Here is a 13,136-nt window from a genome sequence, read left to right on the forward strand (position 1 = left end):
TCGTGTGGGTATCGTAGGAGAACACTTCAACCTCCCTGGACACTTCAACCTCTCTGGACACACAAGAGCAGATTTAAAGGTAGCCATCCTGCAGCAAAAAAACTTCAGGATCAGACTTCAAAGAGAAACTGCTGAGCTTCAGTTCATTTGCAAATTTGACACCATCAGCTCAGGATTAAGCAAAGACTGTGAATGGCTCGCCAGCTACAAAAGCAGTTTCTCCTCTCTTGGTGTTCACACCTCAACTGCTAGAAGAGGGCCTCCTCCTCCCTGACTGAACTAACCTCGTTATCCCTAGCCTGATTCTTGCTTGCATATTTATACCTGCCTCTGGAAATTTCCACTACATGCATCCGACAAGGTGGGTATTCACCCACGAAAGCTTATGCTCCAGTACATCTGTTAGTCTATAAGGTGCCACAGGACTCTTTGCCGCTTTTAGAGATCCAGACTAACACTGCTACCCCTCTGATACAATATACATACAGACATGAGTTCAATTCATTGAGGTGCAGATTCATAATAGAGATGGTGAGCTTTGTAGTTGCAAAGAGTTCCTTTAGAATTCAGTTCATAGGTCATAGTCCAATGTCCAAATCTCATATTCAGGGCATACCAGCATAACTGGGACCTCAGTCTTGGGACTCAAATTTCCCCTGATGAAGGCTAAGCAGATCTGAGATGACAGAATCAGGACCCGGGATCTTTTATACAATTTCATGTCTTTTTGACAAGTTGGAATGCCTCAGGGAACAAAAGGTAATTAGGATGACTTTGAAGGTGGTCCATCACCAGTACTTAGCTATATGAATTAACATAAGGCCACTTGCTTGTTTCTCCACCATTCACAGTAAATTTCAAAGAGAGATGAATACTGAGATATCCCATGTTTACAATTCATTTACATGATGATGTTCTTTTGACCTCTGAATTATCAGAATACAGGATAGACAGGGACTATTGATTACATTGTCCACCCTACTGATACAGATGTAAATACACAAAACCACAAACATTATCTCCCCACATGTCTTTTGAGGGTTATTTATTTTGCAGGATGTTTAACCCTTTCTAGCCACAAGTCACAGCTCCAACATGAGACTGGTGTGGAAGGGCGAAATTAGAGCTCCTGGATACATCTTAAGTACCTTCCAACATAGATATGAGCTGTGTTTATATTGAATTCTTTGTAAGGCCAAATCATTGATGCATGCTTTGGCCCCAGCCAAAAACTTAGCACATACTTTGTGAAACACTTCAATGATTCCAGGGTTTGGTCTATGTGTTAACTTAACATAGCCATGAACGTTCTTCAGAGAGTACTTACTCTGGCATTCAGCCATAAAGGCTGTTAGGTGTTGTACCTCAGTTTCCCTTTGTGCACAGCAGTTTAAGCTTGTATTGATTTTTCTGCTGTGGAAAGTTTTGGAAATATGTCTATTCATTAGCTGTGAAGCCTCAACATCATTAGGCTTTTTAACACAAAGTGTGTCCTTGTTGAACCAAACAGCATAATCATAAGGGTTTCTATTATGTACCATAGAATCATAGAATATCAAAGTTGGAAGGGACCTCAGGAGGTCATCTAGTCCAACCCCCTGCTCAAAGCAGGACCAGTCCCCAATGTTTGCCCCAGCTCCCTAAATGGCCCCCTCAAGGATTGAACTCACAACCCTTGGTTTAGCAGGCCAATGCTCAAACCACTGAGCTATCCCTCCCCCCAAAATTATATATATATACACCACTCTTAACATGTTCAAGTACTTTTCCAAACCACCATGCACATTGTACATTTTTACAGTTCTTGGTATCAGCAACAAATTAGTTTCAATCATTAGCAATAACATTAACATCAGTTCTATCACAAGTGTACATTTACAATTATTTTTGTCATGCCAAGCCTTTGGTTTAGACAAATCATTCTTTAGGTCAGCTTGTTCAATATCCCTTTTGAATCTTTGTAGCTTTTTCTTGACCTCAGGGTCTTCCTTAACAAAGGCTTTCAGTTTAACCCCTTCCTTGGTGTTTTGGTATTTTAGGGTTAACATGTGGTTTTCATTTGCAAGGGTTAATCCTTCCCTTCCTCCCTTTCCAGTAGGGTCAAAATCTGAACTCGTTTGTGTAACAGAATCCATTGACTGGCTGGGTGCATCCTCTTTGCTAACAGCTACAGGCAAGTCTTTCTCCCCACAGTGAGTCAGGTAATTTGCATCAACACAAACACGAGCTTGTTTACTAGTTTTCAAATCCTCAAGCTTTACCAATTCCAAGGCTGTCTTAAAGAGATACCATCCAAGATTCTTTTGTCCTTCCATTACCAACCTCTGCTTCTACATAATGACAGGTTTCAGAGTAACAGCCGTGTTAGTCTGTATTCGCAAAAAGAAAAGGAGTACTTGTGGCACCTTAGAGACTAACCAATTTATTTGAGCATAAGCTTTCGTGAGCTACAGCTCACTTCATCGGATGCATACCGTGGAAACTGCAGAAGACATTATATACACACAGAGACCATGAAACAATACCTCCTCCCACCCCACTGTCCTGCTAGTAATAGCTTATCTAAAGTGATCATCAAGTTGGGTCATTTCCAGCACAAATCCAGGGTTTCTGCCCCCCCCCACACACAAACTCACTCTCCTGCTGGTAATAGCCCATCCAAAGTGACAACTCTCTTCACAATGTGTATGATAATCAAGGTGGGCCATTTCCTGCACAAATCCAGGTTCTCTCACTCCCTCACCCCACTCCAAAAACCATACACACAAACTCACCCTCCTGCTGGTAATAGCTTATCCAAAGTGACCATTCTCCCTACAATGTGCATGGTAATCAAGGTGGGCCATTTCCAGCACAAATCCAGGTTTTCTCACCCCCCCACCCCCATACACACACAAACTCCCTCTCCTGCTGGTAATAGCTCATCCAAAGTGACCACTCTCCCTACAATGTGCATGGTAATCAAGCTGGGCAGTACAGGACATACATCTCTGGGGGGAGATGCAGGGCTGGGGGTGTGCAGGGCTCACCCTGCTGACTGTTCCTGATCACTTTCCTCTCATGTAAGTACTTCAGGATTGATTCTTTGAGGTCCTGCTCCATGATTTTTCTGGGGACTGAGGTGAGGCTGACTGGCCTGTAGTTCCCAGGATCCTCCTTCTTCCCTTTTTTAAAGATGGGCACTACATTAGCCTTTTTTCAGTCGTCCAGGACTTCCCCCAATCGCCATGAGTTTTCAAAGATAATGGCCAATGGCTCTGCAATCACAGCCGCCAATTCCTTTAGCACTCTCGGATGCAACGCATCCGGCCCCATGGACTTGTGCACATCCAGCTTTTCTAAATAGTCCCTAACCACTTCTTTCTCCACAGCGGGCTGGCCACCTACTCCCCATGCTGTGTTGCCCAGCGCAGCAGTCTGGGAGCTGACCTTGTTAGTGAAGACAGAGGCAAAAAAAGCATTGAGTACATTAGCTTTTTCCACATCCTCTGTCACTAGGTTGCCTCCCTCATTCAATAAGGGGCCCACACTTTCCCTGGCTTTCTTCTTGTTGCCAACATACCTGAAGAACCCCTTCTTGTTACTCTTAATATCTCTTGCTAGCTGCAGCTCCAGTTGCGATTTGGCCCTCCTGATTTCATTCCTACTTGCCTGAGCAACATTTTTATACTCTTCCCTAGTCATTTGTCCAATCTTCCACATCTTGTAAGCTTCTTTTTTATGTTTAAGATCCACAAGGATTTCACTGTTAAGCCAAGCTGGTCGCCTGCCATATTTACTATTCTTTCGACACATCGGGATGGTTTGTCCCTGTAACCTCAATAGGGATTCTTTGAAATACAGCCAGCTCTCCTGGACTCCCTTCCCCCTATGATATCACCCTGATCAGAAAGGGTTGTCATATCTTTACCCAGCAACATACTAGCAACAGGCAAAATAGAAGCACCACAATCGCTTGGTCTCTGGAAATTACTTATGACATTGACTGGAAGCAACCAAGTTACAATGTCATCATCCCTAGCAGACACAAATTTAGAACAACTTCCTTCCTGGGCTTTAGTTGTGTCCAGAATCAACTCTGGGTCAACTGATAAATTTTTATCCATCATAGGCTGACAGGCTTTTTCTGTCTGCTCTACCAGACAGGCACTCAGAAATTTCTTCCACATATGCACTGCTTCTTTGCACAGCTATCTTCCTCATACAAACATTTGGAGAAACCCTCCATAGGCAAATCCTTGCCCCTAGTAGACATAGGTTCAGGATTATTTCTTTCCTGAGACTGGTTTATGTCATCAACTTGACTGAACAAAGTTTTAATATCATCCCCAATCAAAAGATCCTTAGGCAATAACTTCCTTACACCAGCTATACCTTTATGTTTAACACCATTCCATTCAAGATGGATTCTGACTAAAGGCACACTTACAGTAAACTCAAAGGATTGTGACGTTCCTGCCTGGTGTTGTCTGAACCAGTGATCTGTTAGGCCACTCCAATCCTTGACTCTGGTAGCCAGCCTTACCCTGCTCTGCTGTGAGAACTCCCACACCTGGGCTGTTCACGCACAGCCCCTGTCATGTAAGCTGCTCCCAGCTACTTGCAACCAAATGACACTAGCCAATATCTCCGGTCCCAGACACAACCCTAGGAACCTCCATCTTGCAGTGTCCAGTTATACCTGCTGGATGCTGCAAGCTTATATAAGTTCATCAATTTAACAAAGAAATTGATATGTACCAGGCTTGTTATCCCAAGGGGAGTCAATGACACAATTCAAACCAAATGCACTGCTTTAGGTAGAATAAACAAACACATTTATTAACTACAAAGATAGATTAAGTGATTATAAGTCAAAGCATAACAAGTCAGATTTGGTCAAATGAGATAAAAGCAAAATGCATTCTAAACTGATCTTAACACGTTCAGTGCCCTTACAAACTTAGATGCTTCTCTCCACAGGCTGGCTGGTTGCTCTTCAGCCAGGCTCTCCCCTTTGTTCAGCACTTCAATTGCTTGGTGGTGATGTCTGTAGATGGAGGTGGAAGAGAGAGAGCATGGCAAACTTCTCTCCCTTTTATCATATTCTTTCTTCCCTATTGGCTTTGCACCCCCCCACCCAGAGTCAGATGAGCATTACCTCATCACAGTCCCAATCTGACCAAAGGAAGGGGAGTGACTCACTTGAGAGTCAAACGGATCATTTTGTTGCTGCCTAGGCCAGCGTCCTTTGTTCCTGTGAGGCTGGGCTGGGTTTATCCCATACATGCCATGATGAGGTGAGAACTGCGTCTCTGCTCTTGGAGAGTTTTTGCCTGGGTTTATTTTAAGCCATGAAGACACATTTTCAGCCTCATAACTATATACATGAATTTATGACCTATCACATCACTATAACAATGCTCAGTGCATCATGAGCCTTCTGAAGACACCTGACATGACAAACTTTGTAGTGGATATCACACAATCATTTTACAAGGATGAACAGGGGGGTGCTGGGTGTTCCCCTGAGGTACAGAGCTTCACAAGGATTAAAATATTCATACTCTGATTTGATGAATAATCTTCCTCTTTGACAAAATCTGCTTTAACAAGAGTGATGTTAGAAGCTGTAATTTGCCCTAAACAGCTTTTACCATTGACTTTTACATTCTCTGCATAAGTTATGGGGTTACCTTCACCTGAGCTCACAGTAAAAGCATTTACATAAAATGTGGCACTGTTGGGGTAAATTTTGTTACACACAGACAACTGCTTAGGGCTTGGCTACACTTGCGAGTTACAGTGCATTAGAGGAGCCCCGAGTGCACTAGCTCACTACCTGTCTACACTGGCAAGGCACATAGAGCGCTCTGACTCCGCAGCTGGTCCGCTTCTGGTACTCCACGTCGGCGAGTGAAATAATGTTCTGTGCGCCCCCACTGGAACGCCGCGGCATCAGTGTGGACACCCTGGTCTGTTAGTGTACTCTGATCGGCCTCCAGAAGTGTCCCACAATGCCTGTTCTAGCCACTCTCGTCATCACTGTGAACTCTACTGCCCTGCCCACAGGTGACCAACCATCAGACCCATGCTTTAAATTCTCTGGCAATTTTGAAAATCCCCTTCCTATTTGCTCAGCCAGACATGGAGTGCTCTCAGCAAATCTTTCCAGGTGACCATGCCTCCTCATAGAATCATAGAATATCAGGGTTGGAAGGGACCCCAGAAGGTCATCTAGTCCAACCCCCTGCTCAAAGCAGGACCAATTCCCAGTTAAATCATCCCAGCCAGGGCTTTGTCAAGCCTGACCTTAAAAACCTCTAAGGAAGGAGATTCTACCACCTCCCTAGGTAATGCATTCCAGTGTTTCACCACCCTCATAGTGAAAAAGTTTTTCCTAATATCCAATCTAAACCTCCCCCACTGCAACTTGAGACCATTACTCCTCGTTCTGTCATCTGCTACCATTGAGAACAGTCTAGAGCCATCCTCTTTGGAACCCCCTTTCAGGTAGCTGAAAGCAGCTGTCAAATCCCCCCTCATTCTTCTCTTCTGCAGGCTAAACAATCCCAGCTCCCTCAGCCTCTCCTCATAAGTCATGTGTTCTAGACCCCTAATCATTTTTGTTGCCCTTCGCTGGACTCTCTCCAATTTCTCCACATCCTTCTTGTAGTGTGGGGCCCAAAACTGGACACAGTACTCCAGATGAGTACTCATGCGAGGCGATCCCCAGTATGGAGCAATGGCAAGGTGCTGGACCTCATCAGTGTTTGGGGGGAGGAAGCTGTCCAGTCCCAGCTGTGCTCCAGCTGTAGGAATTATGATACCTTCGGGCAGATATCAAGGGACATGATGGAAAGGGGCCATGACCAGGACGCACTGCAGTGCAGGGTTAAAGTGAAGGAGCTGCAGAATGCCTACCGCAAAGCCCGTGAGGCAAACAGCCACTTCGGTGCTGCCCCTGCAACCTGCCTTTCTACAAAGAGCTGGACATGATACTTGGGGCCGACCCCACCTCCACTCCGAGTACCACCATGGACACTTCAGAGCCCAGTTCAACAAGGCAGGAGGAAGAGGAGGAGCAGCAATGCAGGAGCGAGGGTGCTGAGGCGGAGGAAGACACCCCAGAATCCATAGATGCATGCAGCCAGGAACTGTTCTCAAGCCAGGAGGAAGGTAGCCAGTCGCGGCAGCCAGTGCTTAGGGAAGGACAAACACCAGAGGAGGTTCCCGGTAAGCGGCTTTTATTTTGGGAAGGAAGTTATTTGGTACGGACTCTTGGGGTGAGGAGGGTCTGAGCTGCATCCATGCCTAGATGCAGAATAGGGCGTTGATGTGCTCTCTCACATCACGGTAATCGGCCTCAGTGATCTCTTCAGAGGTCTCATCTAGAACTTGGGCAATGCGCTTGCGCAGGTTTCTCAGGAGAGCCACTGTGTTCCTTGTCCCAGTAAGGCTACCGTGTCCACGCCACTGTGCCTTGAGGGGCGAGAGGACCACTGCTGCACACAGGCAAGCTGCATATGGGGCATGGCAGAATCTGCATTGCGGTAGAAGACCCTCCCTTGCTTCCCAGGTCACCCTCAGCAGCGAGATATCTTCCAGGATGAACTCCTGTGGAAAATGTGGGGACAGTGTTCAGTATAGGGGCCCCCTGCCACTGTTGGCTCTCCCCCAGGCACAGAAACCCAGAGGACAGTACAGCTGTGGAACAGTCAATCACGCTTGACCCTGTACTTACTCACCATTTTGGGGCTCCCGTGGGTTATGTGTGCTCGCTTTGGGATGGGCAAATTATGCTATTGTGTAGACTGTGCTTGCCCTTAAGTACAGGGGAATCATTGCTCTGTCTGATGTGAACAATGCTGCCTCTGTTAAGTGTTGCATTTTGCCTTTACAGATGCAACCTTGAGATCTCAGCCGTCTGTATTATCACCAGCCGAAAGACTCCAAAGAATCAGAAAGAGGCCACGTAGAAGCAAGGAAGACATGTTGCATGAAGTCATGCAGCATTCAAGTAATGAAAATTGAAAAGTGCAGGAGTGGCGGAACAGTGAAAGGAGGATCTGCCAGCAGAATGAGGAGCGCCGGCACAAAAGCGTGGTGCTCCGGCAGCAAAGCACGGATCAGCAGATAAGCATAATGGAGCGCCAAGCGGACTCGATCCAGGCGCTCGTAGCCATGCAGGCGGAGCACTACCGTGCCTGAGCCCCCCTGCAGCTCTGGTCCCAAAACTCTTTCCCTTGTGCCCCCATATCATCTCCAACCCACTTTCCCCAACATCCGGGTTCTTAACTGCCACCAACTGCCTCCAACACCTGTAGCTTCACCACCCAGCCCTGGAAACTACGACCCTTACCCACTGCACTCAACCCCCATCACCATGCAGTATAGCCATCCTGAAGTGCAGCACTCATTGCACAGCACTCCAGACAGGAAGGCCGAGTATGATAACAGGACATACGCAAATCTGTGATTGTATCATTCCCCATCCCACCCCCTTGCCCTGTTTCCCAAGCAGTTGTGTTTCTTTTCAATAAATGGATTTTTTGGCTTTGAAAACATTCTTTATTATTGCATGAAGTAAAAGATACCTTAGCCCAGGAAAGAAACAGGCACTGCAAGTCAGCATAGCAAAACACAGATTCCTACTAACATTGGAACCATTGCACTTCACTCCCGTGCAGGGAACCAGACATTACTGGTGGCTTTCAGCCTCAAATTGCTCCGTCAAGGCATCCCTAATCCTTGCAGCCCCGTGCTGGGCCCCTCTAATAGCCCTGCTCTCTGGCTGTTCAAATTCAGCCTCCAGGTGTTGAACCTCCGAGTTCCATGCCTGAGTGAATCGTTCACCCTTCCCTTCACAAATATTATGGAGGGTACAGCATGCAGGTATAACCATGGGCATGCTGTCATCGGCCAGGTCCAGCTTCCCATACAGAGAGTGCCAGCGGCCCTTTAAACAGCCAAAAGCACACTCCACAGTCTTTCTGCACCAGCTCAGCCTGTTGTTGAACAACTCCTTGCTGTTGTCAAGGCTCCCTGTGTAGGGTTTCATGAGCCATGGCATTAAAGGGTAAGTGGGGTCTCCAAGGATCACAGTGAGCATTTTGACTTCCCCTATGGTGATCTTCTGGTCTGGGAAAAAAGTCCCAGCTTGCAGCTTCCTGAACAGGCCAGTGTTCCAAAAGATGCGTGCGTCATGCACCTTTCCAGGCCAGCCTGTGTTAATGTCAATGAAACACCCATGGTGATCCACAAGTGCCTGGAAAACCATAGAGAAATACCCCTTCCGATTAACATACTCTGAGGCTAGGTAGGCTGGTGCCAGAATTGGAATATGTGTGCCATCTATCACCCCTCCGCAGCTGGGGAAACCCATTTGTGCAAAGCCATCCACAATGTCATGCACGTTACCCGGAGTCATGGTTCTTCTGAGCAGGATGCAATTAATGGCCCTGCAAACTTGCATCAACACAATTCCAACGGTCGACTTCCCCACTCCAAACTGGTTAGCGACCAATTGGTAGCTGTCTGGAGTTGCCAGCTTCCAGATTGCAATAGCCACCTGCTTCTCCACCTTCAGGGCAGCTTTCAATCTTGTGTCCTGGCGCCACAGGGTGGGGGCAAGCTCATCACACAGTCCCATGAAAGTGGCTTTTCTCATCCGAAAGTTCTGCAGCCACTGCTCATCATCCCAGACGTGCATCACGATGTGATCCCACCACTCAATGCTTGTTTCCTGAGCCCAAAAGCGGCGTTCCACGGTGGTGAGCATGTCTGTGAATGCCACAAGCACACTCATGTCATATGTGTTATTCAAGTCAATATCATCATCGGAGTCCTCACTGTCACTTTGGATCATAAGGAACAACTCGACTGCCAAACATGATGTGTTGGCGAGACTCACCATCATACTCCTCAGCAGTTCAGGCTCCATTCCCGCAGACCGAAAGGGAAGCCAGAGCGCGCAGCACAAAAAACATTGAAAGATGGCGCCAAATGTTGATGGAAGCACAGGGATTGCTGGGATGCGAACCGATGCATCATGGGGTGTTGGGACAGGACCCACAAGGCCCCGCAGCCCCCGCCCCCTTCTCACAAGCCACAGTGCCAGAATGGGAAGAGGTGCTCTGTGGGATAGCTGCCCATAATGCGCCGCTCCCAATTCCGCTGCAAGTGTCGCAAATGTGGCCATGCCAGTGCGCTTGTTCCTGTCAGTGTGGACAGATTGCAGCGCTTTCCCTACTGCGCTCTCCGAAGGTGGGTTTAACTCAAAGCGCTCTAAGGGCATGGCTACACTTCCAGATGTAGAGTCAAACAACATACCAACATTGTTACAACCTAGATAGATTTTATCTCCATCTTTGCTGTTGAGATGAGCTGGTTTTTCAGGATGATACAGTTCCTGTTGTTCCTTTATTCTCTTGAGTTGGAACTTAAATCTGTGCACTTTTGCATTAGCTTCTAGTTCCTGCAATCAAATATATGCCATTCTTTGTTCATGTTCAAAACACAGGGGTTCTCTTTCAGCAGCTTCTCCTTCCATATCAGCTATCTTTTGCTTTTGTTCAAGTTCTAGCTGCTGATTTCTCACTGCAAGCATTTTCGCTGGGTCTGCTTCCTTATCACTAGCAATTAACAGATTTTTCAGTTCCTGCTCTGGGGCGTTTTTCTTAAAAGACAACCCCTTCGGTGAGCACAATTCTTCCAGGCTTTTTGTCAGGATCTTGATCATGGGTCACTCACTGTAACTGATTTTTAACCCTTAAACTCTCCAATATCAAAATTAAATTTTGACAAGTGTGTGGTTCTGATACAAAAACCCAGTTACCTGTGGTAATGTGTATCCAAGCACAACTACACCACTGTGACCGGGGTCCTAGTGGGGAGCCAGCTGTGGTCACTCAATTAGGGTGAACTGCAAAGAATGGGACAGACAAACCCCCAAAAGCTGGTGGATATTCCAATACTTAGATTCACCAAGCCAGCGTAAAACAGCTTCTTTATTACCTTACTGGTTACTCAGAAACCCAAACAACACAGTTCCCTTAAAGTGATCCAGCCTCAGGCCTCCATCCAGGTACCCACGTCAAATGTGATGAAAATTTCTGTAAACCTTATTTCATCACATAAAAGAAAAGGTTCTACCAATCCCGAAGGATCAGACACATGACCTCCCAGGTCAATGACCATTTCAGATCTTACCCAAATACATGCTACAGCCAATTCTTATTAACTAAACTAAAATTTATTAAAAAACAAGAGAGAGAGTATGGTTAAAATATCAATATACCTACAGACATGAGTTCAATTCATTGAGGTGCAGATTCATAGTAGAGATGGTGAGCTTTGCAATTGCAAAGAGTTCATTTAGAATTCAGTTCATAGGTGACAGTCCAATGTCCAAATCTCATATTCAAGGCGTACCAGCATAACTGGGACCTCAGTCTTGCGACTCAAACTTCCCCTGATGAAGCCTAAGCAGATTGGAGACGACAGAATCAGGACCCAAGGATCTTTTATACAGTTTCATGTCTTTTGACAAGTTGGAATTCCTCAGGGAACAAAAGGTAATTAGGATGACTTTGAAGGAGGTCCATCACCGGTACTTAGCTATATGAATTAACATAAGACCATTTGCTCATCCTCCACCATTCACAGTACATTTCAAAGTGAGATGAATACTAAGATATCCCTTGTTTACAATTCATTTACATGATGATGTTCTTTTGACGTCTGAATTATCAGAATACAGCATAGACAGGGACTGTTGATTACATTGTCCACCCTACTCACACATATGTAAACATCCAAAACCACAAACATTATCTCCCCACATGTCTTTTGAGGGTTATTTCTTCTGCATGATGTTTAACCCTTTCTAGCCATGTGTCACACTCTCTCACGCAGCGCCGCTCAGCTGTTCGGCAGCATGGGGAAGTGCTGGGGGGAGGGAGAGGAGTGGGCAGAAAGAGGTGGGGCAGGGGTGGGGCCTTGGGGGAAGGGGTGGAGTGGGGGCAGGGCCTCGGGGCCAAGCGGGGTTGGAGCACCCCTGGGGAAAGCTGAAAGTCAGCGCCTGTGAACAGGGAAAAAAAAACCCCCCACAAAAACAACCTTTACTTTGTTTCAAGACTGAGCTTGATAAGTTCCTGGAGCGGATGGCATGTGCCCCATCCTACAATGGCATGTGCCCCATCCACGATTGCTATTACAAATGTCTCCAACAGCTGGAGATAAGACATTAGAGGGAGTGGGCTCTGAGTTACTATAGAGAATTCTTACCCAGGTTTCTGGCTGGGGGGTCTTTCCCACATGCGGAGAGTCTAACTGATTGCCATATTTGGGTCTGGAAGGAATTTTCCCCTAAGTCAGATTGGCAGAGATCCCAGGGAGGTTTCACCTTCCTCTGCGGCATGTGACACAGGTCACTTGCAGATCTGAACTAGTGTAAATGGTGGATTCTCAGTAACTTTATGAGACTTTTGAGGACTAGAGGTAACTTTTTGAGGACTAGAGGTAACTAGAGTAACTTTTGAGGACTAGAGGTGCTCAGCCAGAGAGTAGGAGCTATTACAGGAGGGGTGGATGCAAGGGTGGCGAATTTTATGAGCCCGTGGTGCTTGGGCACTAGGAATATTCCTGGCCCGCAGGGCTCCAGCAATGTTTGAGGCCGGGTCTCTCCCTCAGCCCTGCCTTCCGCCCCTGGGCTCTCCCCCCCATGCATCTCCCAGGTGATTTAAAATGGCCTGGGGCCCCTACCCACCTCTGGCAGCACAGCAGAGCTGAGCGGCTTCCTGCCTGCTTGCTCCACGTGGCTGCTGGCACCTCCCTGCGGCTCCTGGGCAGGGTGGATCTGTGTCTATGCGCGCTGCTTCCACCCCAAGCGCCTCTGCAGCCAATAGGAAGCTACGGGGGCAGTGCACGGGGGTAACTGCGTGAAGAGGCCCCCCGGCCTGCCCTGCCTAGGAGCCACAGGTAAGTGCTGCACCTCCACACCCCCTCTCAGAGCCTGCACCCCCACTTCCTTCCCACACATCCCCCTTGCCCCCTGTCAAGGTTCCTTCCCCACTTTGAACTATAGGGTACAGATGTGGGGACCTGCATGAAAGACTTGCACGGCTTATTCTTACCAGCTTAGGTTAAAAGCTTCC

Source organism: Lepidochelys kempii, chromosome 9 (genome assembly GCF_965140265.1).
Source record: "Lepidochelys kempii isolate rLepKem1 chromosome 9, rLepKem1.hap2, whole genome shotgun sequence".
Classification (NCBI taxonomy): domain Eukaryota; kingdom Metazoa; phylum Chordata; order Testudines; family Cheloniidae; genus Lepidochelys; species Lepidochelys kempii.